This window comes from Paroedura picta, chromosome 6, assembly GCF_049243985.1.
Source record: "Paroedura picta isolate Pp20150507F chromosome 6, Ppicta_v3.0, whole genome shotgun sequence".
Classification (NCBI taxonomy): Eukaryota; Metazoa; Chordata; class Lepidosauria; order Squamata; family Gekkonidae; genus Paroedura; species Paroedura picta.
In genome coordinates this window covers 32,103,567-32,131,203 of record NC_135374.1, presented here as the reverse complement: position 1 = coordinate 32,131,203, position 27,637 = coordinate 32,103,567, and the positions used below count along the sequence as shown (strand labels likewise).

General features: G+C 44.9%; 1 protein-coding gene across 3 annotated transcripts in view; it reads left to right on the top strand.

Annotated features, from left to right (window-relative positions):
* The first annotated feature begins 258 nt into the window (after nt 1-258).
* The window catches only part of BOC (BOC cell adhesion associated, oncogene regulated), a 78,044-nt gene continuing 50,665 nt past the window's right edge, over nt 259-27,637 (top strand). For 2 of the 3 annotated variants that reach the window (XM_077341994.1, XM_077341992.1), the window contains exons 1-2: nt 259-499; nt 16,770-16,869. The gene's annotated coding sequence lies outside the window, so the exon portion shown is untranslated. The remainder of the gene's footprint in view (nt 500-16,769; nt 16,870-27,637) is intronic. The other variant, XM_077341993.1, reaches the window with a different exon arrangement.

Here is a 27,637-nt window from a genome sequence, read left to right as displayed (position 1 = left end):
TCGCGGGGCGGGGGTCCCGAAGACCCCCGTCTGCACCGCGCCCGGGCCTCGCTTCCCACCATCAGGTGCAGGCGGCCGTCTTGGCCTCCCGCGCCGGGGCCCATTGCGGGAGAAGCGGGCGGTCGTCGGCCTCCGTCTCCGGGGGGCGCGCCGCTTCCCTCTCCGCCCGCGGCGGCTCCTCCTTTTCCACTCCTCCTCCTCCTCCCAAAGGGGAGGGGGAAGCAATGGGAGGCTCCCGAGGCCGGACTAGCCAAAAGAAGGGAATTGGGCGAGAGCGCAGTCATCCAAAAACCCGTCTTCCCTGCGGAGGCTGTGGCTGCCGCGACTCCAGGGCCGGTCTCGCCTCTCCCGGCCGCTTCTCCTCCTTCCTCTTCCGCTGAACTTTGCAGCAAATTTGCAAACTCTTCCTCAGGAAGAAAAGAAAGGGGGGGAAGAAGCCGCCACCGCTCTCCAGTCGCTGCCGCTGCCCCCTCCGAGCCTTCGCTGCCGCCGCAGTTGGGTGAGTGCCTCGCAGCTCTCTCCGGCCTGCCTGGAGCCCCGGCCCGGGCATCGGGGGTCTCTCTTTGTTGCTGTCGCGAACTTGGCTGCGCGCCTCTCCCTCCGGGGTCCCGGGCGAGAGCCCCAGCGAGCTCTCCCCTCCCCTCCCCTCCGAGCGGAGGGCTGGCCGGGGGTTTGGTTCCTTTCCACCGAGACTAGGGGAATTAGTTTCCCAGGGTCGCTGTTCGCTTGCCTTGGATGTTTTGTGGGATGCCTTGAGCCGGAGAAGGCGCGTCGGGGAGTTTCGCGGGAGCCGGCCGCCTTTCCCCACCAGTTGTGTTCCGCTGTGCGGTGTGGCGTGCATTGGGGCAGGTGGGCTTCGCAAACTCCTTTGCTTTCTTCGGCCACAGCATCTCGGGTGTTCGCGAGGGCCTTGCGTTTGCGCGGCTTGCAACTTGGCTGCAGCTTTTGCTGAAGTTCCCTCCGGAGACTGCAGAACGAGATATTTCGCCTTCTCATCTCAGTAAAACGGGGGAGACGGTCTAGGAAGTGCCCCTAAGCGACGATGTCTAGGTTGGCTTCCAAGTCTGGGAGGGTTTGCAAAGGCCCTAGGAGTGGGGGAAGGGAGCGTTGCATCTAAAGGCAACAGCATCTTTCGCTTGTGACTTTGTCAAAAGGCTGCGCCTAAGCAGGGGACGCATGGATGAGTTTGCACAGAGTGGGGGGAAAGCAGCGTTCGGGGTTTCATTTTCTCCTGCAGTTACTTGTTCCTATCCTTTTTTTGTGTGGCTGCCTTTGAATAAAACAGAAATGTGGAGGTTAATGCTCTATAACTTTCCCCTTTAACTGCAATACTTTTCAGAGGATTGAAAGTTAAAACGTGTTTACAGGAGTATATGAAGTAATTTTTTAAGTGAAAGGTTGAGAAAGTGAGAAAATATTTTCTGAAAGGTAAATGGCACGATATATTTAAAAAAAAACTATGGCACAGTCTTCTAGGGATTTCAGGGCATGAGGTTTCAGCACCTGCTTATTCTTGCACTGATGTCAATATGACATCAATATGAAGGTGTTTAACTTTAGTTGGATCATAGTCCCTCGCAGTCATTAGAAGTACTTCAGGAGACGTAATTGACCAAATATATGTGTGCATTCACTGAATGATACACTTATTATTTCAGTTTGTATAACATAACTGATCACTGAACAAGAACAGTTTTGTGTTTATAGAAAACTTGCAGATCTTGTTAAGAGGATGGTGCTTTTGCTGTGAATTCCTGTGACAAATATAACTTTTGGAGAAAGAAACTTCCCTTAAAATGTCTTAATCTGACCATCCTACCCATTATGGTTTTTAACAATACAGTCTTACAGTTCAACAGAGACGTTTGTAAAAAAACCCTATAACTATTTTGGAAAATAGGCATGACATTTTATTATGCTAATACTTTGATGGGAGAAGGGAGTGTTCCTGGCTGCTCCCAGTGCTGTCTTAGCCTTCAGTGGATTTAGAAGGGTGTAGTTCTGTTTAGGATTGGCTGCAGATTAATTTCCTTTTTTCTGTTTTGGTAACAATGAAAATTTAAAAGGTAGATATTTGCCTGTATATAGCCTGAAAGGACCAAGAACCGAGTCTAAATTGCAGGTGGCCGTTCTGAACAAAGATTCTGGCAGTCAACCAGTAGATTTGTCCTAATGAGGATTTACCTGGTCTGTTAACTGGGACAGTGAATCTGAAATGCTCAGGTGTGGCAGAATACTGCATAGTCTGTCTGGGTTCCCAGTACTGAACCTGCCTGTTTGCTTTACCAGCAATCCAAAACCAGAGTTGTACTCTGCTGAGCCCATTAGGGATTAGGCTGCAGCTTTGCTCAGCGCTGCCCTGCTTATATTCCAGCATTGTCTCACATACATTGGGCTTTTCACCTTCTGTGTTTTGAGGTCACTTTGCACTAAGAACTCGTCTTTGTAAAATCACTGATGGTCAGAATAAATGAGAATCACAGCATCAAGGATACAGGTTTCTTTATATTACTTACCCAGTATTGGTCACTGAAAGTATGCCAGGTTGTTGAAAAAAGTTCAGAGATACTGCTAGGAGAGAAGGTCTGGTAGAAGGTGCCCCCTTGGGTGCTTTCAACAGATTTTGCTTATAATTATTGTCTTTTCCAACATTCCCCATGAAAAATTTGGACTGTTTTTGGGAAGTAACCATCCAAAGTTCAATAAAAAGGTCATGTCTGACCCTTGGGGTTACGCCCTCTAGCATTTTCACGGCAGACTCAATACAGGGTGGTTTGCCAGTGCCTTCCCCAGTCATTACCGTTTACCCCCCAGCTAGCTGGGTACTCATTTTACCAACCTCGGAAGGATGGAAGGCTGAGTCAACCTTGAGCCAGCTGCTGGGATTGAACTCCCAGCCTCATGGGCAGAACTTTCAGACAACATTTCTGCTGCCTTACCACTCTGCGCCACAAGAGGCTCTTCCAAAGTTCAATAGACAGTCCTAAAGACTGTAGTTTGATGTTAATCTTCACGAACCAGAGTGATAGAAACTTATCAGACAACATAAGATAGACTGAGCTCCCAGCTTGGGCTCTAAAGTTCAGGCGGAGCCAGTATTTAAAGATACAGAGCCAGGCTAGAGAGGCCAATTGGGTGAGTAACCCTCCTTCCCATACCCCCCTTTAATAGCTGTTTACAGTTTGCTATTAGAAATATAGATTTTGCAACTGCTTGCTCTGGAAGCGTCAGATAGTTGTGTGGGCAAGGTGGTTTGCTGTGTGTGCCAAAATACAGACTTAAGAGTCTATCCCTTTCTAAAACAGAATTGTTCTGTGATCCTATCCTGCCCACAAACTTGCCATAATATTTCTGTCATTCATGAATGCCAAACTTTAATAACAGTCGTCACAAATTGCAGTAATGATTGAAAGCAACCTCAATCATGCTTGAGAGAACTTGTTAAACAATAGTTTGTCTTGGTAAAGCAAGGATAGGATTGAGAGAGGAAGGGAGAAAGCAGCTGGGTTAAAAGAATGAGTCCAGTTTTCTGATTTATGCCCCTATTTAATTCTTAGAAAGGAGGAGTAACCAAAATACTTTCCTTATATAGAAGCTGGCAAAGGAAACAAGCCTAGCCTTTCCACTTAAAGCACTCTTTACCTTCATAGCTTGAGGGCTGGCTTGCGGTGCCTGACTGAGTAGTTAAAGGTCATTAGAACAGGCTTTAATAGCTGCATCCAGACTTAAAACACTGGGAAGACTGTTGGAATAGTGGCCCAGACTGAAGAAGCCTGTTGCATTGGGCCTGTTTCTCCTGACAGTGGAGAGGATGAGAGTTGTGTTGCTGATACTTACAGAAGTCATGGCTAGCCTGCATTTGCACAGAACTGGAACATTCACAATCAATAATGAAATCCAGGATGTGAAATTTTGAAATAGTCCATTACTTAGAAGGGTTTTGCGGGTTCCTAGGGTTGCCATTCTCCCGGCGGGGGACTGTAGATCTCCCTGAATTCCAGCTGATCTCCAGATGACATAGGTCATGTCCCCAGGAGAAAATCACTACTTTGGAGCAGGGGTAGTCAACCTGTGGTCCTCCAGATGCATTTGCTGGCAGCGGCTCATGGGAGTTGTAGTCCATGAACATCTGGAGGACCACAGGTTGACTGCCCCTGCTTTGGAGGGTAGACTATGGCATTAGGCCCTCCTGAGATCCCTCCCCTTCCCAAATTCCACCCCTCATAGGCTGCAGTCCCACATCTCCAGGAATGTTTCAATTTAGAGTTGGCAGCACTAGGTAATCTCCAGTACCCTGCAGATTATTTGAGAAGCATCAGGGAATTCCTATTCTAACTATGCTATAAATTCACATCTCTTCCAATGCCCCCTGTAGGCTATTCTTCATATCCTTTTGAATCATGCACACTGCAGATCTTGCATATCCAGCAAATACATACTAATCCAGGGGTAGTCAAACTGCAGCCCTCCAGATGTCCATGGACTACAATTCCCAGGAGCCCCTGCCAGCATTCGCTGGCAGGGCCGCCTGGGAATTGTAGTCCATGGACATCTGGAGGGCCACAGTTTGACTACCCCTGTTTAATCCAACTGCAGCTCTCTCTGCCTCTCTCCTTCTGTGAAGTGCTGTCAAGTTGCAGCTGACTAATGGCAACCCCAGCAAGGGGCTTTCGACACAAATGAGAGGAAGAGGTAGTTTGCCATTGCCTTCTTCCACAGAGCCTTCCTTGGCGGTCTCCCCTCCTGCTTAGTTTCTGAGATCTGATGAGATGGGACTATTCCATGTTGCCTTCCGTTCCACTGTAGCATTTAAGGATGTCACATCAGTTGCTTCTCCAGACTTAATTGAGGTCACATACTTGCAAGAGGATAGTTGGAAACCTATCATTACAAATACTGTCTGGCATTCTTTAGTTTACCTGAAGGCTGTCAGGAATTTATTTTAAAAATTATCTAAATTTTGGAATTTAAAAAGTTTCCCATGGACCCCGGTTGAGAATTTCTGTACTAGGGTCTGGAAAACCCTTGTTCAAATCTCTGCTGTTCTGGCTGATCTTGAGCCAGGCACATACGTTTAAACCAACTCACAGGATTGGTGTGATAAAATGGAAGAGGGGAGAATGGAGAAGAGAATGGCAAAGTATAAATGAAGTGAAGAAACAATCCTTTTCTTCAGTACCTAACGATTAATAGGCATGATACTTTGGAATGACTGTTTTGAAGAGCTTTTTTTATACCCCACTTTTCACAACCTTGAAGGAGTCTCAAAGTGGTGTACAAACATCTTCCCCTTCCTTTCCCCACAACAGACACTCTGGGAGGTAGGTGGGGCAGAGAAAGCTGTAAGGGAACTGCCCTGCAGGAATAGCTCTAACAGAACTGTTACTAGCCCAAGGTCACACAGCTGGCTGCATGTGGAGCAGTGGGGAATCAAACCTGTTTCTTTAGATTGATATTCAGATTAACGTTTACCAGCTTTAACCCGTATACCACGCTGCCTCTGTGTACAACAGATATGTGTTAGATTCTTTAAAAATATTGGTTGGTTTCTGAACCTTATGAAGGAACATAAAGATCAGGGTGACCATGTCCCTTTTCCTGAGGTAGTCTCAGCCAGGGTACCTCCCCACAAATCAGATGTCATAAATTGCCTCAGAGACAAGTTCTGGTTCATTGTTTGCTTAGAAGGAAATATTTTGGGGCCAAGTACAAAACATGTGCAAACTGCCACAGTGGTAAAGGTCATAGACCCCTGTCATTTGCTCTGTCTTTAAAAAAATACATGGAGTTCTGATCTGAAAAAAAATTTTTTTTCACAGTCAGAGTAGTTCAGCAGTGGAGTAGGCTTCCTAAAGAGGTGGTGAGCTCCCCCTCACTGGCAGTCTTAAAGCAAGGGTTGGATACACACTTTTCTTGGATGCTTTAGGATGCTTTGGGCTGATCCTGCGTTGAGCAGGGGATTGGACTAGATGGCTTGTATGGCCCCTTCCAATTCTATGATTCTGTGATCTGTTCTTGGCCATTGCTTTTGCAAATTGTTGCATGGCTATTGAGCCCCACTTTAACAGTAGTGCCCCAGCTGTGGAACTCACTGCCCAAGGAAGTTCAAGGCTTTCCGAAAACCTTTCTCTAACTAAGATGCTTCAAGGCAGAGCATTGTTGCTTTTGGTACTTGTTTACATATGCTTTGGAGTTTGTCATAAAGAGGTTCTATGGGTTTTACTTGTTCCGTAATATTTAATTTTATTGAAAATCCTTTGGAGAGCTTTTGCTGTGAAACACTATAGCTATTTAATAAATTAAAATGGATAAGTTAAAACAAGAGTTAGCTGCTGCGCTAACCCTTCTGTTTCCAAAATGTTCTGTTACAAACCTTGATAGCTTTTACTGCAGCAATGTTGTTATTACATAATAATAAGCTTACTATTCAGCTCAAACACACAAAGTTTATACTTTGAATAAAACTTTGTTGGCCTTAAAGGTACCACTGGACTCAGACTTTGTTCTTAAGCCCAGTTTGACCCTTTGAAGTTCATTGTAATCCATGGATTTAGAAGGGTACAACTCTGTTTATTATTGCACTGTGAGTTGCTAACACTATGTTTAAAAATCTCATCTGTTGTAAACTGCAAGAATTTGGCTGGTTGCTAGGTTGCTGCATGTCTTATTTCTTGCTCTGCCCCTTTCTTTCCTTACACGGAAAACAGTAGTTAAAAACTAGCTCCAGGTACTCATGATGCATGGATGCTGGTAGGTAAATTAACTGGAGTTAATCTCCTCTCCCATTATCTGGAATTTTAAACTATGGTTTAATCTAGATTTAGAATCCTGTTTAGGAGTCACAGATTAATCTGCATCTGTTTGCATTGGTTTGTAGCAGCCTTTTCCAACCTTTTGACCATGGAGAAGCCCCTGATAAATATATATATTTTTAGGCTTTGGGGAGCACCAGAACTGGGCTGGAAGGGATGTCAGCTGGTCACACCACCCTGCTATGCTCAAGGAAGACTGAGGGGAGGAGAGAAAGGAGACGGCTTGAGACAGGAGTAGGTGTCTAGTCTCCACCTCCTTTCCCACGTGAGAAGGCCACCCCCAGGTCAATGGAAGCAGCCAGTTCCCTGCTTTTATGGCAGTGCTGGGAATAGCTTGTGGCAGAGTCCATTAAGGCAGGATTTAGGAGAAAGGCTGGGAAACCCCTGAGGAACTCTCTTGGAGCTCCGGGGAGCCCTTGTTGGGAATTCCTGGTTTGTAAGAAGGAGCCAATATTTGTTCACTTGACAAACGAAACATAATGTGAGAACATAATGTGAGAGTCATTCAGCGCATGTATAAAGGAACATGAAGTGTTCACTGTATACAGGTTGTCCATGCATTCACTGTACCTTGTGAGTGGGGAGGCGAACCTTATTCAGTCTGTGCATAGGCATTTTTTTTGTAATTTGAGGTAGGTTCTAATTCTCACTCTCTCTGTGAGGAAGGCGTAGAAGTCTATCAGAAAGCACATTTCCCCTTTTTTGCACTTCAGCTGGATGAATGCAAACTTGGGTGGGTTTTTTTGTTTGTTTGTATGCACACAAATACTTATTGTCATTTGGCATATTATAAATCATCCCAGTTTCCAATATATAGGACAGATCTACTGACTTTCTGGCTTTATATGAAGACTAGACTCAAAGCCCATTTGTAAGAACGGGCTTTGAAAGCCCCCCCCCCCACAGCGGCGAGCACACCCAGAATCCTAGGGAGGGCACGGGTGTGCTCTGGGGCCGCCGGGAAGCCATCCCCGCCCCCTCCCTCCCCGGCCCCTCATCTCCCCTCCCCCCCACGGTGGTCTCTTCAAGGCCACGGGTGTGCTTCCAGGGCCAGGGGGAAAGGCCTCCTTTCTCCCCCCTCGGTGGCCAGGTCTTTCCCTTGGGCCTGGAAGCACACCCACAGCCTCTTCGACAAAATTTGGAGGTGGTAAGTGGGCTACCAAAATTTAATTTCCTACATAATACAGTTAACAAACAAACATCCCAAAGCACATACACACAAAACAGATCACGTGCTGGTTATTATGGACAAGGCTGCCTTAAACAGGTCCAGACTGTAAGCTCCATATACTGAGTCCTTCTGCTCATGTCCAAGGATCTATACCTCTGGCTTCATCTAGGCATCAAGTGCCTGCCAGGAGAAGATGACAGTTCAGATGGAATCCGGCAGCTGCTGATCTGCTGTCTGTAAGATCTTCCCAATGACCTGGCTAGATACAGGCTAAGGTTGCTGAACTCTAGGTGGGACCTGGAAATCTTCTGGAATTACAACTTATCTCCAGCCTATGGAGATCCCTGAAGAAAATGGCTGTTATAGAAGGTGAACTCCGTGGCATTACACTGCGCTGAATTCCCTTCCCTACCCAAACCCGGTTCTCTCAAGTCTCCACCCCACATTTCTAGGCATTTCCCAACTTGGACTTGGCAACCCTAATGCCACTAGAAGAAGAAGAAGAGTTGGTTCTTATATGCCGCTTTTCCCTACCCGAAGGAGGCTCAAAGCGGCTTACAGTCACCTTCCCATTCCTCTCCCCACAACAGACACCTTGTGAGGTGGGTGAGGTTGAGAGAGCCCTGATATCACTGCTCGGTCAGAGCAGTTTTATCAGTGCCGTGGCGAGCCCAAGGTCACCCAGCTGGTTGCATGTGGGGGAGCGCAGAATCGAACCTGGCATGCCAGATTAGAAGTCCGTACTCCTAACCACTACACCAAACTGGCTCCCACTACTTCCCCTGCCACTCATGCCCCAGACTCTCTTCCAGATTTGCTGTTGTAAGCATCCACTGATGATTAAAATGAATCCAAGGCACCCCCTAAGCTCACTTTGAGAACCTTAGCAGTGTGATACTGACCAGGTGGAACAGGCATCATGGCCTTTGTGCAGTGTGGGATTTCACCATGGTGAATTAGCTCCCATGTCACTAGGTGAGCATTGGGAGGAGGGCTTAGTCATTACCGCATATTGGCGTCATGGGGATTTCTTTCAGAAAAAAATAGAACACATAATCTGCAATAAGTGCAACCACTAGGCTTTTGAGACCCATAAAATTCCATATATGGAAGACTAAAACAAAATCAGGATACTGGCAATGTTGTTTGACCTTAATTTAGCTGGAAGCAAGAAGCAGAGAAAAAAAAAAGAATTGCCATACTTTCTTGAAATGACATTCCTCAGAGGGTAAGACATTTACTGCTAAGTTTAATTATGTCTGCTAATCCTAGTTCTGTGAAATGGATAGTTGTGGGCTTTCCTGCCCACTCAAGAGATTAGATTTCCCATTTGTTACATATGATCAGTTTATGCCTGTCAAACAGGGATTCCTGTACTGGTTCACACTAGTGTGAAACTTTGGAAAATTAATGTTCCATGCTAGACACATTCTTCATTTTATGTCTTTAGGATTTAGGAACCCTCCTCCAGCACTAATCCCCACTTTCATCCTATAAAGGAGGATGTGTCACAATTTCTTGGGATATCCACACTGAAGCTGAATTGGCACAGGAGAATCCCAGAAATATTGCCATTGGTTATATACCATGGTCCTCCTTCTAAGCCCTGATTGCTTAGACAAAGAGGTAGAGAGGTCACCAGCTAAAAATATTAGCATAGCTCACCTGCAGTTGCCAGAAGAATGTCTGCTCCTTGTTCTCTGTGGTGGGGGAAAATGCTGCATCATCATAGAAGAGATGGGTAAAGTGTTTCCTGCAGTGCTGGAAAGAAATTGTACCCCAGGCATCAAAAGCTTAGGAAGCAGTACTGTAGTAGATAACCTTATAATGCCCATCCTTCAGCAGGCAGGTGCATTCTGGACTGGAAAAACATATGAAAGTGGGGTTTCCTGTGTATAGTGGATATGGGTGCTATTAAAGTATAACCTGGTTCACATAATATTGTGTACCTTCCTTCAGACAGACCAAGTTGTTCAAAAGTAGTGGATAAGTTTGGCCTGTGATACTCATATGGGGGGAATCCCATCTTCCTCTCCACACTTTCTCTTGGGTCTCGTTGTGGGCCCTGGGCTCTCCTGAAGTTGCCAGGCCTTTCCTGTATCCTGCTCATGGCTGTTCACCCAGATCTGCTTCAGGTGGGCTCATAGAGGCTTCCTTTCCCCACTCTTGGTTGCTTACCTGGAGGTGCTTCAGGTGGGCTTGCCAAGGCTCCCCTCACACACTCTCAGGCCCAGTGTGACTCACAGTTTGTTCTTGTACCTGGGCTCTACCACTTCCAGGCCTAGTGAGGCTCCCAACTGAACCCAGCACAGCACCCCAGTATCATCAGTGAATTCTGGAGGTAAGTGCGTTCACTTTACTTTTGTGGGAACAACTCCCCTTCATATACTTTTAAAAAGATTTCTCTGCACACCTAGGGAGTGCTCCACGTTTGCAGAAAAAAACTCTTTAGTCTCCATATGGCCTTGATCTGCAGATTTAGATATCCACAGATGGAGGCAACACATGGCTAATAATATATAGATAACTCTGTTGCCAATTGAAGAGGGAGTGTGGCTTACTGGCAGGGCATCTGCTTGGTATGCAGAAACTCCCAGGCTCAATTCCCCAGCATCTCCAGTTAAAACAGGTAGTAAGTGATGAGAGAGACTGTTTCCTAAGACCTACAAGTCTCTGTAGGTACTACTGATCTTGATAGATGAATCATCTCATTCACTACAAAGCAGCAACTTTATGTATTCATTACCCTCTGTGTGGTTTGTGTGTGTGTGTCAGTGCAAGCAATATATCTAGCAGAAAAGGAATTGTTTTGAGGTCCAAATATAATATTTATCTGTATTCTACTGGATAAACAAAAGGACTTGGACTTGGCATTAGTTCCACATCCTAGTTCATCCACAGACTTGCTGTGAGTCACTGGATTAAATCCAGTACGGCACCCACACAATCCAGTAGTGCATCCACTTTTCTTCCCCCCACCTCAGCAGTTTGCTGATAGAAAAGGCAGGAAAGGTATATTTGCCTCTCCCTTCTAACTGTGGTCACTGTTCCATATGGCTCTGGACCATGAAGTTTCCAGAAACCTGGAAATCAACTTTCCTAGGATTTGAAGGGAGTGCTGGGAACGGAGGAAAGTGTGGAAACCATGCAGCTGTTCAGTGCCTTTTACTAGTGTATTGATGGATTGAATCCCTTGCACTCAGCCTCACATTCCCACTGTTAATACTGGAATGTGCGGTATAACACTATGATGTCCACCTTCTAAAGCAGCCATTTTCTCCAGGGGAACTGATCTCTGTTGCCTGGAGATGTACTGTAAAATCAGGGGATCCCCAGGTCCCAGCTGGGGACTGGCATTTCTAATATGCAGCGGAGTTTCTAGGCCCTTGGTTCACTTATAGGCACTTGTCTTGCTGGGACTCATGGTGAATCACACAATATTTTATATCAATATTTGGGCCAAAGAAAGAGTGCTCTTGACACTCAAGGGATCTTTAAAGGCAGCTTGCCTTAATCAGTCATTCAGAGTGGGAATCATCTGTGTGCCTAAAGGTTCATGGGATTGTTCCTGTTAGTCCCGTCCCTTGACATCTACACTAGGGATTTGGTGGAGAAAAGGCAAGAGACATATAGGATGGTTTTCCATTGCCTGGCCTCCTATCCAAGTACTAAACAAGGCTGCTCCTGCTTAGCTTCCAAGATCACTGCACCTGAAAAATGGCATTTATTCAGATTTCAAGAGGGCATAAATAATGATATTTCATGGTATCATTTTGGATTTTTCTGGGATTCTGAAATTGTTCCAAAATTCCCTATGGGCAGCTGGTTCTTTTTTAGCCAAATGATACCAGAATTACAGGGGAGCAAGTCCTGTTTGTCTACTAAATCTCTCCCCCCCCACTCAAGACACCACCCTGAGCAGTATAGAAGCCAAATAAATAAGTTTCAAGCAAATTGGATCAAGGAGTCCAAGAATATCTGGGGGCACTGGAGCTGCCAGCCATCCTACTTGAAGGAGTGCAGACTGAGATGTAGAACGGCTCTGGAAAAAGCCCCCACTCTGCCTTGGATCCTTAAAATGCCTGGCTGCTGGTATTCCCGAGATTCTCCAATAGTGTTCTGGATACTTGAATATAATCAAAATACCAATAAGGTTTTTGGTGGTGTATATTTGAACACATACATAAATGTCTCCTGAGAGCGCCTGTGCATACATTGTATGCATGTAGGCCTTGTAAATATGCTTGGGGATACTAAAGGAAATATAATAATAACTAGTAATCAAGCCCGCTGCAGGGGAATGCAGCGGGCGCTAGGACCTTACCATGGTCTTCGGCGTGCTGGTCTGTGGGTCCTTCGGCGGCAGCGGCGAGCCGGGGCTTCGGTCCTCCTCCGACGCCGCCTCCTCCTGCTGCTCCTGCCGGCCGCCTGCGCGTCCCCTTCGGCCGGTGCTTGTCCGCCGACGCCGCCGCTCCTTCCCCTGCTGGCCAGCGGGCCCGGCCCCTTGGCGGCGGCGGCGGGGCGGGGAGAGCCGGGCGGCGGCGGGGGGGGGGGAACGGCAGGCGGCGGCGCGGCGGCAGGCAGCGGCGGCGGTGGAGGTCCGGCCTTCTTGCAGGCTGGTCCGAGCTTCTTTCAGCGTGGGCGGGCTGACGCGGCGAGAGGCGCAAAGCGCCTCTCGCCGCGTCAGCTCGCCAGGCAGGGAACCCCCGGCAGCCGCGCTTCGCGCGACTGCCGGGAGCTCCCCCAGGCGGCGGGCTGACGCGGCGAGAGGCGCAAAGCGCCTCTCGCCGCGTCAGGTCAGGAGGAACTGCGAGCCGCGCTGCGCGCGGCTCGCAGTTGCTGGAGCTGGGAATCGGAGGGACCAATCGGCAGGCGCAAAGCGCCTGCCGATTGGTCCCTCCGATTGTCTGTCATGAGGAAGGGTCCAATCCGGACCCTTCCTCATCACGGACTAATCCCACCTTCAGACCCCTTAGCGAATTATATAGTCCGTGGCGCCCGTGGCGCCACGGGCGGTTTAAAGATATAGTCCGTGGCACCCATGGCGCCACGGGCGGTTTAAAGATGTTATGTTATGTGTACAAAGCTTGTATGCATACATTTGTGTGCATGGAAGGTATGCTGTGTAGACATTTATCTATAAACATGGAAATTGGGTAGGGGCAGCATATATGTTATATGAGGAAGCCCATGTGTACACACAGGTCCTTTCATGTCCCCTAAATGAGATTATCCAGTTAGGTGTTTATTAACAGGGAGGTAAATGCCTACTGAAAAATAGATGAGAAACAGAAAGAACTACTTACTAAGCCTCATTGTATATAGATAGTATATGTGAAAAATCTTTGAGTACTCTAAAGCACTATGTAAATGTTAAGTACTATGATTATCCATTTACACCAGTGAAAGCTGGTAAATGTAATTGGTGTGGGATTTACCAGCAGAGATAAATCTGATAATCTGTAAGAATAAATAAACACTGTGGTGAATCCTGTTATGTATAAGGGCAGCAATTTACCTTCAGGGGTTTGCACTGATGTAGCTTCCCAACAAATGTTGACACTATCAGCAATTTATTTTTTTAGTGGTGGGGAGGGAAGGAAGCAGGAGGCAAGGGATCATAAAATAACAGAAAGAAGGAAAGAGAAAAGTAACATTAGCAGAAAAAATAAAATTTACATAGATTTTATCATCTTTGGAGCTAAGGACCAAATATTTCACCCATAAGCTAGATACTGTGGAGGTATTCGGGGAAAGGGGGGGGGGAGACAAAGGATACCACATAAGTATTCTGGGAAAAGATCTAGACATAAGAACTGAAAGGAGAAATGGGCAGAGTAAATGTTTAACATGACATAATGCGATCGTGCAAATTTGGTTCAGCACAGTCCCTTCTCTCTTGAGAGGCTTCTCTTGATAGCCACATAGAAGCCAATGAGATTGGAACTTTTACCACAAAGTGACTTTGTGCTATAAAATCAAAACAGGTGACTCAAAATCTACTGTCTGAACTGGTTCAGTCCTCGGTACCCCCACCCCCTGCCAGCTTTCATATAGAAGTACTATCACATGAGGTATTAACATTTGGATCAGCCCTGAGGGGTGGTCGTCTGGCAATCTAGAGTAACCCCCCAACAGATCAGTGCCTCCATCCATCCATCCATCACCTGCCACTCCCAATAAGGCTTGTGGCGGGTTACAAAAAATGACTAAAAACCCCAATAAAATTACCCCTAAAAACAACAATTCTATACATAATCAGTCTACTACATAGGTATACAAGATGTGGCAAAAACATCATACCACTAAACCCCAGCCCTGATACCAGCCCTGGGGTAAACAAAAAGGGGATGCTGACATTTCACCCACCATCAGAATAACCCGGGGGGGGGGGGATTCCAGCTCTTCCTTAGTTGATAGTACAGAGTGACCATTGTAACTTCATGTACTAAGTATCTTGCTAGCTAATTGACTCTTGCTCCATCTCCCTCCCAGTTTCTTCCCTCAGACCATTTTTTTTAATGAAGGCCTGCCCATACACCTAAAAGCAAAATTGGCCTTATCTTCACAGAGGTTGTTGGGTGCCAAGATTTGAAGGTGGGAGGGAGTAAGCATGAACTATGACGTCAAACCCCATCAGTACATTTTCAGTACAGTTGCCAAAGAAAATGTTTTTGACATATTTGAACAAAATTATGTGTGAAAAATCCAAATCCTAAATTAAATAAATAGTGTCTTCATCCACATACAGTAATAAGAGTAAGAGTGCTCTTCCAAAATTATGCAATTCCCTTGTACATGCCAGTGAATGGAAGGCTTTTGAGCGAAGATTAATTATTTTACATCTGTATGGTTTCTTGTGTTTTCTGCCAAGTACTATGAATTGTGCACACAAAAATGATCTCTGACCAGCTCTCTCCAAAGTGAACAAAATGTGGTTATTGCCATAAATTCTTGTTGCGTCAGGATTCATATAAACCCTGGCTTGTATTGTGAAGCAGAACTACTTGTTTTATGTCGATCCAAAGGGCAGGAGTAGGTTTGATAGGTTTCAGTTGCAGGTAGATATCATTGGGAGAAAAGTTCTGAGTTTGATCTTCAAAGCCTTTTATAGTTTGGGACTAACATTCCTGCTCCCTTATGAACTTGTTTGACCACTATGCTCATCTTCGGAGGTCCCTTCTGAGATAAGATGGGTAGCGGCCCAGGGGAGGGCCTTGGTCATGGTCTTGAAGCTCTGTAACTCAGGGAAATATATCTGTTCCTGTTTTTTGCCAAGAAGTGAAGACTTTTTGTTTTGTTAAGCATTCCCTCAGTGATTCTACCTTCCTAAACAATATATTTTAACTCTGGTTTTAATTATTTTAATGTGTGCTGGGGAGATTGTTTTAGTTGTTTAAATGTGATTTTTATCACATATGTTTTAAATTGTTAACTGTCGTAATGGCTCTTTTTGAGGTCAGAAAAACAGAATACAAATGTGTTAAATAAATTAAAAACAAAACAGGTTGCTTACCTGTATCTTTTCTTCTGAGCAGTAGTCAGGGCTGCCTTAGGTACAAAGCCAGCTATTTGCAACTATACACACCAGGCTTCCTAAACCAGGGTTACATGATGGCCATGGAAGGGTTTCGTCGATTGGGGTTAGAGTTAATTTATATATAGAGAGAGCTAAGGGCCCTATCGGAGTTAACAGCTTTCCGCAGGGCCTGCAAGATGGAGCTCTTCCGCCAGGCATATGGTTGACGCCAGGGCGGACGGTCCTGACATTGGATCTGGGCTCCCTGAGTTCATCTGAGTGATTGGATTGCCTCACTCCCATATTATCAACCTGATGTCCCTTGGCTAATGTGGGGCGGTTTGGGGGGTTGGGTTAGTGGGATTAGTTAGTGCTCGCCTGTTGCCCAACATTGATAGTTCGGATTGGTTTTAATGGTTTTAACTATGGGTTTTATTGTAATTTTATCTTGAAAACTGCCGTGAGCCTAAGGGAACAAAGACAAAGATGAAAATGAGAGCAAAAAAGATTTTAGGTTTGAAGAAGGTAGAGATTGGTTAAACATAAAAAATAGAAACAGTTTCAAAAAGGATCAGGTTACTTAGAGAATCCACAAATTCAAAATCTGGTGACCAAAGGAAGAGTTTCAGACGTATTAATCTTGTTAGTTTGTCTGCAGAGCTTATGGTATTGGCGTTCTCTCCTCTCCTGTCCCTTCCCACTTTGGCATTATTTATTTCATTTATTCACTCTCAGAGCTAGAAGGGACCACCAGGGTCATCTAGTCCAATCTCCTGTCTGTGCAAGAAAGTATCCAGTTAATAGTTAAAACCCTCCAACAATGAAGAATCCACCACCTCATAAGGGAGACTGTTCCAGTGTAGAAAATAAGTCACTTTCAGGAAGTTATAATTTAGAAAAAACCTTTTGTGTTGTAGTTTATATCCAATAGTCCAAGTCCTGTCATCCAACATGACTGAAAACATAGGCACTTCATCTTTCAAATGGCATTCCTTTACTTATTGGAAGGTGGCAATCATATTGCCTTACAAACATCTCTATTTCTCTCTACAGATTCCCAGTTTCTTCTTCAATGTTTATAGACTCTTAGAGGAAAATATGAAATGCTTCTGACCTGCAAGTAATATCTGGTAGCATTATAAAAGCATATAATCTCATTCCATCATCATTATAGGCTAGGAAAAGAGAGAATATCCCTGTAAGCTTACTGTTTCCCAAAGTAGCTTCTTCACTTCTTGAGCATCATTTGTAATTTCTCTGATTTTAGGTCTACCTAATACATCAGATAAGCGAGCCTGGTTGAACATATTTTTGATCCGAAATTATAAATCATAGTGACCAAGAAGAGGGATATCTTCATACCTGAGGTAAGCAAGTACTAAATTGGAACATATGTTGAGTGAAAACACTAGTCTTACTAGAGCATTGTCTATCCTAATTGGCAGCATTGCTTCAGGAAGAACAAGGTCTTTTCTAACTCACATTATCTGAGGTCCTTTATTCATCTGATTTCCAAATCCTATACTTTTAGCAGATGACAAAGGCTGACACATCATCCCAAAAACAAAGACTTACAGTTTGTTTATTGCTAATGCTTCTCCTAAAATAACTTAAAGTCTTTTGTAGTATGATTGTGACCAAGGCATCTGGCAGTCATTTTGAAGAGCTATTTTCTCAAGATGTGCTGGAATATATTCTGTGATGAAAACGCTTCTTATAACCCTGCATAATTCACACAGTGTCCATGATGCAGTAGAGAACGCTCTTGCTATTCATTCTTTGGTATTGGCTTCCAGGAAGTGTTTGCATCACCAAGATCTGCATGTAAAAAAGTGCTGAACTGTTCCATTTGACACTGTCTACGAATTGTAAAGTCGATTGTGTGTTTTTTTTACCTATTTTTGTCATGGTGGTTTATAGGTTCTGTCTATTTCTCTTTCAGAGTATGGCTGTCTATACATTAAACACTCCTTCAGATTGGTTTCCAAATTCTTAGTTATATACTTAGCTATATACTCTCATATATACTTAGTTATATATATGAGATGGAAACAGTTATAATTTTAGGGCAGTTGTTTTCACGCTTTTCTGACTCAGGATCCACCTGTAACAAGCGTGTCACACTTTTTTGTATCTTACATATTGATTTTCCTCTTCTGCATTGTATATATGCCTTTTGTTCTTTCTTTCTTCCACCCAAGATAGTGGTGGTGGGTTCTGCTGATGCATCTCACATTAGATGAAATTTACCAGTTGAAGTCCAAATCTCTGAATTGTTGAGGAGATAATCCACAATTACATACTGTCAATTCTAAAATAATCAGACAGGCAGACCTAACTGTGTTAAGAAAAGAATATTAAAAAGACTCAAGCTAGCTATGCCTGCAAGCAGCATGCTTTGCCTCTGTAGTGCCTCTAATTGTGCTTGTTGCGAAGGGGAGGAACAGTACCCAGAGATCCTTGGCTTCTTCTGATGTCTCCTGATTCATCCAGGGTTTGTGGGAAACTCAACCCTCTTGTTTTCGGCCACAGGAATGATCCTCGGAGACAGTTGTCTGTGTTCATAGTTCTTGGGCGTGGGGGAGGCTGTGTTCCAGTTTTTATGTGCTCTTGGATGACAGCGCCTGGAAGTAGAATGAAAATTTAGAGAAGGAAATGAGCAGGGTAGTGGTGGAGTGGGGATTGCAAGCCACTCCGTTCTCACTGCAGTGGAATGGAAAGGAAGGCTCATATGGGTAACGGCTGGTCTCTTGTGGCCTCTTTGATCCTGGCTTCAAGACAGTCCAAGATCCTCTAAGCAAACTTTCTGTGCTCTCTCTGACTTAGTCCTGTGGGGTAATCAATGTACAGTTACCTCTCCCTCCTCCATTTGTTTCGTCTCCTTCTCCACTTAAGCTCTTTTTAAAGTTTCTTTTTGGCAAAAGTTAAAACAGATGATGAGCTTGGACTAAGATGAAACTCATTGTGGAGTGTGCTGGGCAATGAGATTCATTTGTTCTGAACCTTGAGGAGAGAAGGCTGGTGAAGTTAGAGGAGGAGAGGGATGACCCTCCCCAGATGGGGCCCCGTGCCAAAAATGTGTTTTGCTTGGAGAAGGAAGCAGACGTTTTGAAGTTATCCTGGAGTTAACTCCTTTGTCACCCATAGCTTTAGAATCTTTCACCAGAGAAGCAAACTTTTTTCTGCCACTTTAAGGATCTTATAACAAGAAATAGCCTTAACTGTTGTTTCATATTAGTTATGAGGAATTGCCCCATGTATTTTAATATGCTGTGTATTTTACCAGACCTTGCTCAACTGACAAGTAATCTGTATCTCCTACTGGAAAATATAACGGTGATAACTGCCAGCTTTAAATATTTAGTTAGAGATGGGCTCTGAACCTTCCTTCACTACATACATCGTGGCCTTTTTCAATTTAGTTCCTGCTCTTTGTAATATGACCAAACATTCCTATTCATACAGCAGAGAAAATGTTATGCCTTCCTTCACAAAACTCTTAATATGTGAAGGTTGATTTGACTAGTATTTAGGCAGTGATTTTCATACTATGACTGAGATTGATGAGAACCTTTATTAATCACTGTCGAATTGCTGTTTTAATTGAAACAGGAGGGTGGGAGGGGGAGTTGAAAAGAAAGAGGAAGAGAGAAAATTAACATAGAAAAACTATGGCTTTTCAGCTACAGCTGGCATTGGGTTATTTCTTAAATCTTGTGTCCCTTAAGTCATTGCAAGGGTTTGTTAAATTTGCTCCAGATGAGCAGACAGTTATTTTGTGGGGGAGAAGATATGGTCAAAGGGTGGTGAGGAGATGCTCTTTCTTGGGCAAACACTGAAGGGGATACAGTCTCACATCTGGAGTCTTAGCCTGTAAATCCCACTCAAGGTTACCATATTTATAGACCAGTGTTTCTGTATTGAGGGAATGATGTGCTTTTGTTCTCCTAGCACGGGGGTCATCAATCCACGGTCAGCGGCCCAGTACTGGGCCGCAAAGGCCTCGGTACCGGGCTGCCGCCGGCCGTGCCTTCCTAACCTCCCCCCACAGCGAGAAGATCACCAGGCCATGAGCGAAGCGGCCACCAAAGTGGCAGCCAAGGCAGCTGCTTAGTTCGCGGCCCGGCGACCTTCTCGCTGCGAGAGGGGGGGAAGAGGCAGGCACGGCCACTGGCATGCCAGCGGACATAAACATGTATGTGTGGAGCTGCTGCACATGCGCGTTAGCGCCCCTGGCCTCTGGCTCTCCGTCACCCCTGGAGGCAGTCCTCAACCGCAAAAAGGTTGGGGACCACTGTCCTAGCATACTTCAGAAAACAATATAATGGTGGATCTTTATATGAGTGTGTTTTAAGTGGTAGCAGTTCAGCAAGAGTCTTAATTAAGAGAGCCAGTGAGGTGTCTCAGAGTGTCTGACTAGGACTGGGGATACCTAGATTCAAATCCTCATCAACCAGATGGGGTAAATTTCAGGAAAAGTTTCTTTTTGGGATGACAGTTACATGGGATCCCAGTTCTGAGCAGGGTTGTGGTACAAGGGGAAGGGAATTTAACCTGCCCCATGTAACACCAGTTCTTCAGCAGCTGCACTGGCTTCCAGTTGAATTGCAGATCAAGTTTAAGGTGTTGGTATTAACCTTTAAGGCCATATGCGGTCCAGCGTACCATAGGGACCACCTATATGAATACATCCCCCGAAGGACATTATGCTCCAGCAATACCAACAGGCTATTGATCCCTGGCGTAAATGAGTGCATCTGGCTTGGTGGAATGAGTTTTTGAGTGAGATCAGGGCCCTGTCACAACTTCAGCAGTTCTGCAGGGCCTGTAAAATGGAGCTCTTCTACCAAGCCTTTGGTTGAGGCTAGCATGGAAATAAAGTAACCACGGGCCTCCCCCTACACACACTACCTGTTCCCACTGTTCCATCAGGAACTACTCTGATAAGTAGTGGGTGCTCATTTGGTTGTTGAGGTATTAATCCTAGTTTTATTGATAGTCAGGTTTTATATCTAATTATTACATTTTACTGTTTTAACGTACCTCAAGTTGTATTTTTAACTATGTTGTTAGCTGCCCTAAGACCACAAGTAAAAGGCAGAATCGTCCCGTAGACTAAATAATTCAGTAAGGGCTGTTGGGGAGGAGTTAGGGTGGGACCTGTCCGGGATAAAAATTCGGAGAGGGCCAATCAAGAGCCGCTTCGCTGATTGGGTCCCTCCGAGTGCCACTGAAGGGCCAAGTGGCCAATTGGGAGGTGCGCGTAGCACGCCTCCCTATTGGCCACTTGGCCCGCCCCGGACTCCGTGCCCACACTCTGCCCCCAGATGGTTCACTGGCCCTGCTCCTTTCCCACCGATGAGCCATCGCCCTTCCCTCCCAAGAACAGCCACGCCTCCACCAACGGTAAGCCTCCCCGCCGCCCCACACACTCATACTCCCCTCTGACATCCCAAGAATCTCCGTCCCTGCCTTGCCAACTCCCTCCCCTCCGATTTCGCGCTGCCCAACCCCCCCAACCAATCCCACGACTCTCCGATCATCACCCCGTTACCATCTCCCCCCCACCCCCTTACACCTCCCCACCCACCAACCCCCCCACCATACCCTCGCACACCTTACCCTTCCCGTTCACCAACTTTTCGTCCCCTGGGCCGTCCGCTGCCAAACACGGCCGTGGACAGCCGCCGCGCGGCCTGCCTGGCCGCGGCAAGAAACACACTCTGAGCCAATCCCCTCAACAATCCGTGCCATGGCTAGCGCCCGCTGTATTAACCCCACAGCGGACTTAATTTCTAGTCAAATAATAATAATGTTTTCCCAATCTGAAACAGCTCCTGGAGCCACTGTTTATTCAAACATGTTTGGCATATTGGGGGCAAATAGGAGCTTTACTTGGTCTTTTCAATTTGGTGAAATGGTGCAGGAGAAAGGCTTAAAAAAACCCACTTCCCCTTCAGATTTGGGGTCTCATACACTTGATAATTGACACTGAAGAATTCTGAGAGCCCCATTCACAGAATTCTAGTGGTCATGTCTGCTTTGGCTATCAGATGTTACATTTTCTTGGTGTTTCTGCGCCAGTAACATTCTCTCTCAGCCTAAACCACAGTATGGGGTCATTGTGAGGAAAGAGTAGAGGAGACCTGTGTATGTTGTCTTCAGCTCCTTGGAGGGTGTGGGATACAGATGCAGTAGATTATTGCTTTCCAGATCTACCTCCAGTGTTTGTTAACTGACTAACATTTTAAGAGGCTGTGAAGTGTTACATCTAGAATGCATGACATTTCTGCTCTCCATTACCACATGATAACTTGATATAGAGTCAGTGGACAGGGTGCTGAATTGGATTGTAGCACTCAAGGATCAAGCCACCCCCAAACACAAAGTTCACTGTGTATCCTAGGGCAAATTACTCTTTTAAAATTCAATCTATTTTTATGGGGTTGTTGTGAGGTAAAATGGGATGTTCCTTGGAAGTTAAAGAAAATAAAAGTACAGTTCTAACATTCATCAACATAATTTCCAAGCAGTGGTTTAACGTGAATGGAGATTGGACCTAACTATTACACTAACAATGTAATAAATTGACTTTTCTTTTGCATAGTCTTTGTGTCCTCCATTTCTCTCTCTTGCTCTCTCTTGTATTCATATTGTGTGGTAGGTAACTGATACTGACTGGGGATGGGACAAAGCTGGCTTGTGGTTCATTTTCTGTCCTTATAAGTGGCTCACAGCTTCTCTTCATTACAGTTTATACGTCTCTGGCACTTCTGCTGATCTGGCTGGACTAGATTCTCTGCTGACGCAGTAAATGCCAAGACCTCAATCCTAAATCCCATTTATTCAAAGAGCATATTCCACTGAAATCAACAGAACATAATCATGGTGTGTGTTTAGGGCTGGTGCTTAGATTTTTAAACTAGGCCTTTGTGTTTGTTTGACAAACATTTACTTTGGAGTCTGTGATTTTGAGCAGTTTTATCTGATATAGCCCTGTGAAATTATCCTGCTGTTTGTTGTCTGAACCAACTTTCTCACCGCACCATTTGGCACAGCTGCTCCTTCTCTTAACCGCAGTATTTTGTGCATGCCGTAAATTGCCGTCTTTCCATTGTAATTGGTATACTGATCCTTCCTTCATCTCTTTGGTGATATGAAAACCTCAAAGTGCAGACACTCTGAATCCTTTGGATTGTTCAGTTAAGAGAAAAGAGTAATTATAATGAAGTTATATGTTTAACAAATGTCACTTGGTGCTTTGGTGAGGGTCTTAAAATTCATCCGTGGCAACTTTTAGCAATTGCAAAATTTATCTACGCATTGTGTTGTAGTGGATGGAGTGTTAGACAAGGACTGCAGAAACCCAGGTTCAGATCCTAATTTGCCATGAAACTTGAATTATTTATTTTCTCTGTGAACCTATTTCAGAGGCTTGTGAGGATAGGATGGAGGTAAGGAGGAGGATGTGTGTCTCCCTGGGCTCTTTGGAGGAAGGGCAGGATAAAACTCTACTAAATACATAATGATCATAACAATAATAATACTTAATAATGATATGTTAGCAGGGATCGTTATAGGGGATAACAAGGAGTAACAAGCACTCTCCTCAAATATTACTCACTATCTGAAAGGGATTGAAAGGTTAGTTGCCTTTATTCTATAAAGTGTATATAGAATCATAGAATCATAGAGTTGGAAAGGGCCATACAGGCCATCTAGTACAACCCCCTGCTCAACGCAGGATTAGCCCTAAGCATCCTAAAGCATCCAAGAAAAGTGTGTATCCAACCTTTGCTTGAAGACTGCCAGTGAGGGGGAGCTCACCACCTCCTTAGGCAGCCTATTCCACTGCTCAACTAATACACCTATCTTATGTGTATTACAAAATATTTGGTTCCCCAATAATGATATTTATTAATCCTTCACAGCTCCCCAAAAGATTTTCAAGAGTTGCTTAAATCTGGTAGGAATTAATGGAAGAGTTAGTGCTGATTTTAGTGGCATGAGCATCACTCCATAATAGACCAAAATTTGGAGCCCAGATTGTCTCCATAGAAATATCTGAAATGTCTTTAAAAAAAAGGGTTTAGCCTGATTTTTTTATCATCCTTTTAAAAGTAAAATCTTATTTGTGTGTCTTGAGTGTCTCTGAACTCAGCACTAAACTTCTGGGACTGTAGAAAGTGCAAGGATTGGTTTAGTCCTATCATTAATAGAAACTGTGATCTGTCAAAGAATTGCTTTGCATTTTTCCACTTTTTATTCATAGAATTATACAACTATGAAAATGCCTTTCATACGCCACAAGTGTTCCCCAAAATATGGCTTGGTAGAGTATCTGAAAGAGAAGCCCAACATTAGTTAGAACTCAACTGGTTTTGCAGCTATCCCCAAACACAGCTGAAAATCTTTTGAGGAAGATCGGTCAGAATTATGGTTTTGGGTAGAAACCACATGGAACCAAGCCACTCCATAATATTTCTACCCTGAACCTTGCAAAATACATGGGAAGGGGGCGTTGGGAGTTCAAAGGGAGTGCCGTTTGAGACACAGAAATGAATGCAGGACCCTACTGTTTTGGAAAGGCCATTCTTCTGTTTTCCCTAGTCTATAAGTTTCTGTTACATGGAAGTATGTAGTGTACATGGGTGCGTGTAGTGTTTTCATACACATCAAAGGAAACTTCCAACTGCTTGAATACTTGATTATGATCTCTTTCGAGATGATGATCAGAATTTTAAAAAAATAAAAGATGTGGGCAGCAACCCAGAGACCAGAGTTACTTGAAAACTAGGCCAGGAATCTTGAGTTCATGGGAACTTAAAGCATTGTTCTCTGTACTTATACATATGTGTTTTTCCAACTGATGTATAATTCCAACCTTCTTCCCAGTTCTCCTCCCATCTATTACTTATGCTTTTTGTATACAGAGCTTGCCAAATCCAGCTTCATTGCTGGCTGTGCTCCACGTGTTTGTTTTCTGTACACGTGCTGCTCTTGCCAGCTCTGTTGGGCTTTGCCTGGGGTGAGGAGGATGCAAGATCTGGAGGGGTGGCAGAAGGAGAAACAGGAGCAGCAGGCTGATGCTCTCCAAACTCATATTTGTTTAAAGCTTAAAGGCTGTTTGAGAGAACTTTTGGAGGGAGGGGGAAGTGGGAGGGAGGGAATGGGGGGGGGGAAGAGAATGTAAACTGTGTGTGATCAAACTTTCCAGCTGGATCTGCTCCTGTTGCTTATCTAAAGATCCAGGAGAGAGGTACTTTTAGGGTCTTGAACCTCATATATGGGGGCAAAAAAAAACCCATGTTCAACTTTGTACCATTTAGAAATAGTTTATGATCTGAGTGAAACACAAGAGCCATCGAGGGGCATCTTAAAAGGCTTACAAAATTTATGTCCACATAAGATTTTACCTGTCTGAACTCACTATATCAGTTGTATGAATGTTCATCCACTAAATGGAAGAATTATACTTGAAGCTGCATACCTCAGAATGGTGTGGGGTGGCAGGTGTTTTGAAGAAAGCCCCCTCCCAATACAGTTCTGTTATCTGCAACTCTGAATATAATCATAGATAAACATTCATGCCTCTGATGAAATGAAGTCTGACAAAAACGTATGCTGGAATAAATTTTTTTAGCCTTTCAGGTGCAATGTAATTTCTTACTTGGTTTTGATGCTATAAACTGACATGGCTACCTATTTGGGTAATAACTAGGAATCTTTTTTTCCCATTCACAGGAAGTTGAAAATGTGTATACGCATTGCTAGATGAGATTCCAGTACATCAGAGGGGCCAGTTTCTGCCTACTCTTAACAAAAATTTGAACTTTCATGTGCATGCACATTTCTTCAGATGAAAGCTCACACCTTGAATAAATCTTTGTTGATCTTCAAGGTGCCATCGGCCTCAAATTTTGTTGTACTCCTTCAGACTAGCACAGCTGCCCACTTGAATCTGCCTATTTTTAAGGCTTTTTTAGCTAGACTAGCTACTCAGTTCCCTTACATTCAGTTTTGGGCTCCTGACAGTACTTTTGTATTAAAGCATTTCTGGATTAAATAGTTTAGGCCAAACATACCTGTTGGAACTGGCGGTAATCAGGGGGTATAGTAACCTAGGCTCAGATATGTTGGGCCCAGACAACAAATGGTCTTGAAGATCAATACCAAAACCTTTAACCTAACTTGTAATTCAACTGGGACTGGCCAGATGTGGGTTCTCCAAGGTGTTCTAGTGAAGATGTTCTAGTCTGACCTGGTGGAGACTATTGCATAGATCCTGGGGCAGGTGCTCTAGGCTCAGGTACGGCTCCAGTAGCTTGGCCTAGCGAACATGGAAAAATGCCAGCTGTGCTACCTTAGTGAACTGAGCCTCCACTGAAATGGAGGCATCAAAGATCATGCCCAAATTCCTAGGCAGGGCAAATGTGCTTTTGCACCTGTTCCTTTCCTACCCTGTCACAGGGCCTCTGTTTGAAGGAGTTGTGTTTCAGGTGACTCTGCTGGAACCAGACAGTCACTGCTTCTAAACATCTGGCAAATGTTTCTGGGAGAGAGTTGAAACAGTTGTCCATCAGGAGCTGGGTGTCATACTGGTGACACCCAAGCCTGAACCATTGCATTATCTGGGCAAGCGGGTGTCTAAAGATGTTAAATAGGGTGCGCCCTGTGCTACTCCACAAGGGAGCTGGCAGGATCGCAATTGGTTCTCCCTCATAGCAATCCTCTGTCCACAACCCTGGAGATAGAGGATTAGCCATTGCAGGGCTGTGCCCCATATCCCAGTATCGGCAAAGTAGTGAACAAGGAGTTCATGGTCTACCATGTTGAATGCTGCTGTGAGATGTAACAGCATGGGCCCTGCCCCTGTCCAGCTGTCACCAGGTCATCCATCAAGACAATGAGAGCCATCTCCACTTTGTGGCCAGGACAGACACCAGACATGAATGGGTCAAGGACCAAAGCTTCATCTAGATATGCCAAGAGTTGGTCTGTGGCAGCCCTTTCAACCATTTTCCCCAGAAATGCAAGATGCAAGACAGGTCAATAGCTGGCTAGATTCTGGGTGTCCAACAATGGTTTCTTCAGTAGGAGCTGCACCACTGACTCTTTCAGTCCCTCCTGAAACTTACCTGTAGACAGAGAGGGATTCATTACCCCCAAAGGGGACCTCCTATTTGCATCACTGGATTTGAGTAACCAAGAAGGACAGGGATCCCACAGGCAAGTGGTTGGTCTCTCTAAAGTTAGCAACCTATCCATTTTGTTTAGCTAGAGCTATCTGAAGCCATCAAAAGATCCATCAAAATATAGCCAATGGGCCTCTATTACTCATACTGTATCAAGCATTGAAGGTAGGTTGTGGCAGAGCATCAAGACTTTGTCCACAGGATAGTTCGCAAAAGCCTTGCAGTTCATTTCCAATTATTATAATAATTTCCAATTGACTATTTTTTGGGTGCCCTACATGACTTTACTCAAGGACCTTAAGAGACTGAATTACCCTCAGTGGTTGTGCCGGGTGTGAGCTTGCAGACATGATAGAAGTTGCATAAAACTCCCATTTAGCTACCTTTACCACCATCTCATAGGCTCTCATAAGTGTCCTACAAGATGTTCTAGAAGCCTTGATGCGGTTCTTCCTCCACATTCACTCTAACTATCCCTGTTCCCATTTCCTCTAGCATAGCTCTTCAGTTTACCAAGGAGCTCATTTGAGACAGGGGCAGAATGGGTGTCGGGGAGCTGTCTCATTGATGGTGGCCAGTGTCTTGCTGTGTCAGTCCTTGACCAGTTGATCTAATGAGTCACCAGGAGGCATCAGATTCTCCAGATGAAACCATCCTGATCCATAAGTCTCTGTGAGCAGGCCAAAATACGCCCTCCATCTACCCAGGCGGAAGGAGTACACTGAGCTGGGCCTCTGACCATGGTATGACATTAGCTGCCACCAGGTCCACATCAACCCTTGCCACAAGGATCAGGTCCAGGTTGTGACAGGCAACATCCTGCAAGTATCCTAGCGTCACCATAGATGACACTAGGTCTAGGCCTTACGCAGAGCCAGGCATATCCACATGGATATTGAACTCCCCTGGAACCGATAGCCTGGGAAACTATAGAGCCCTG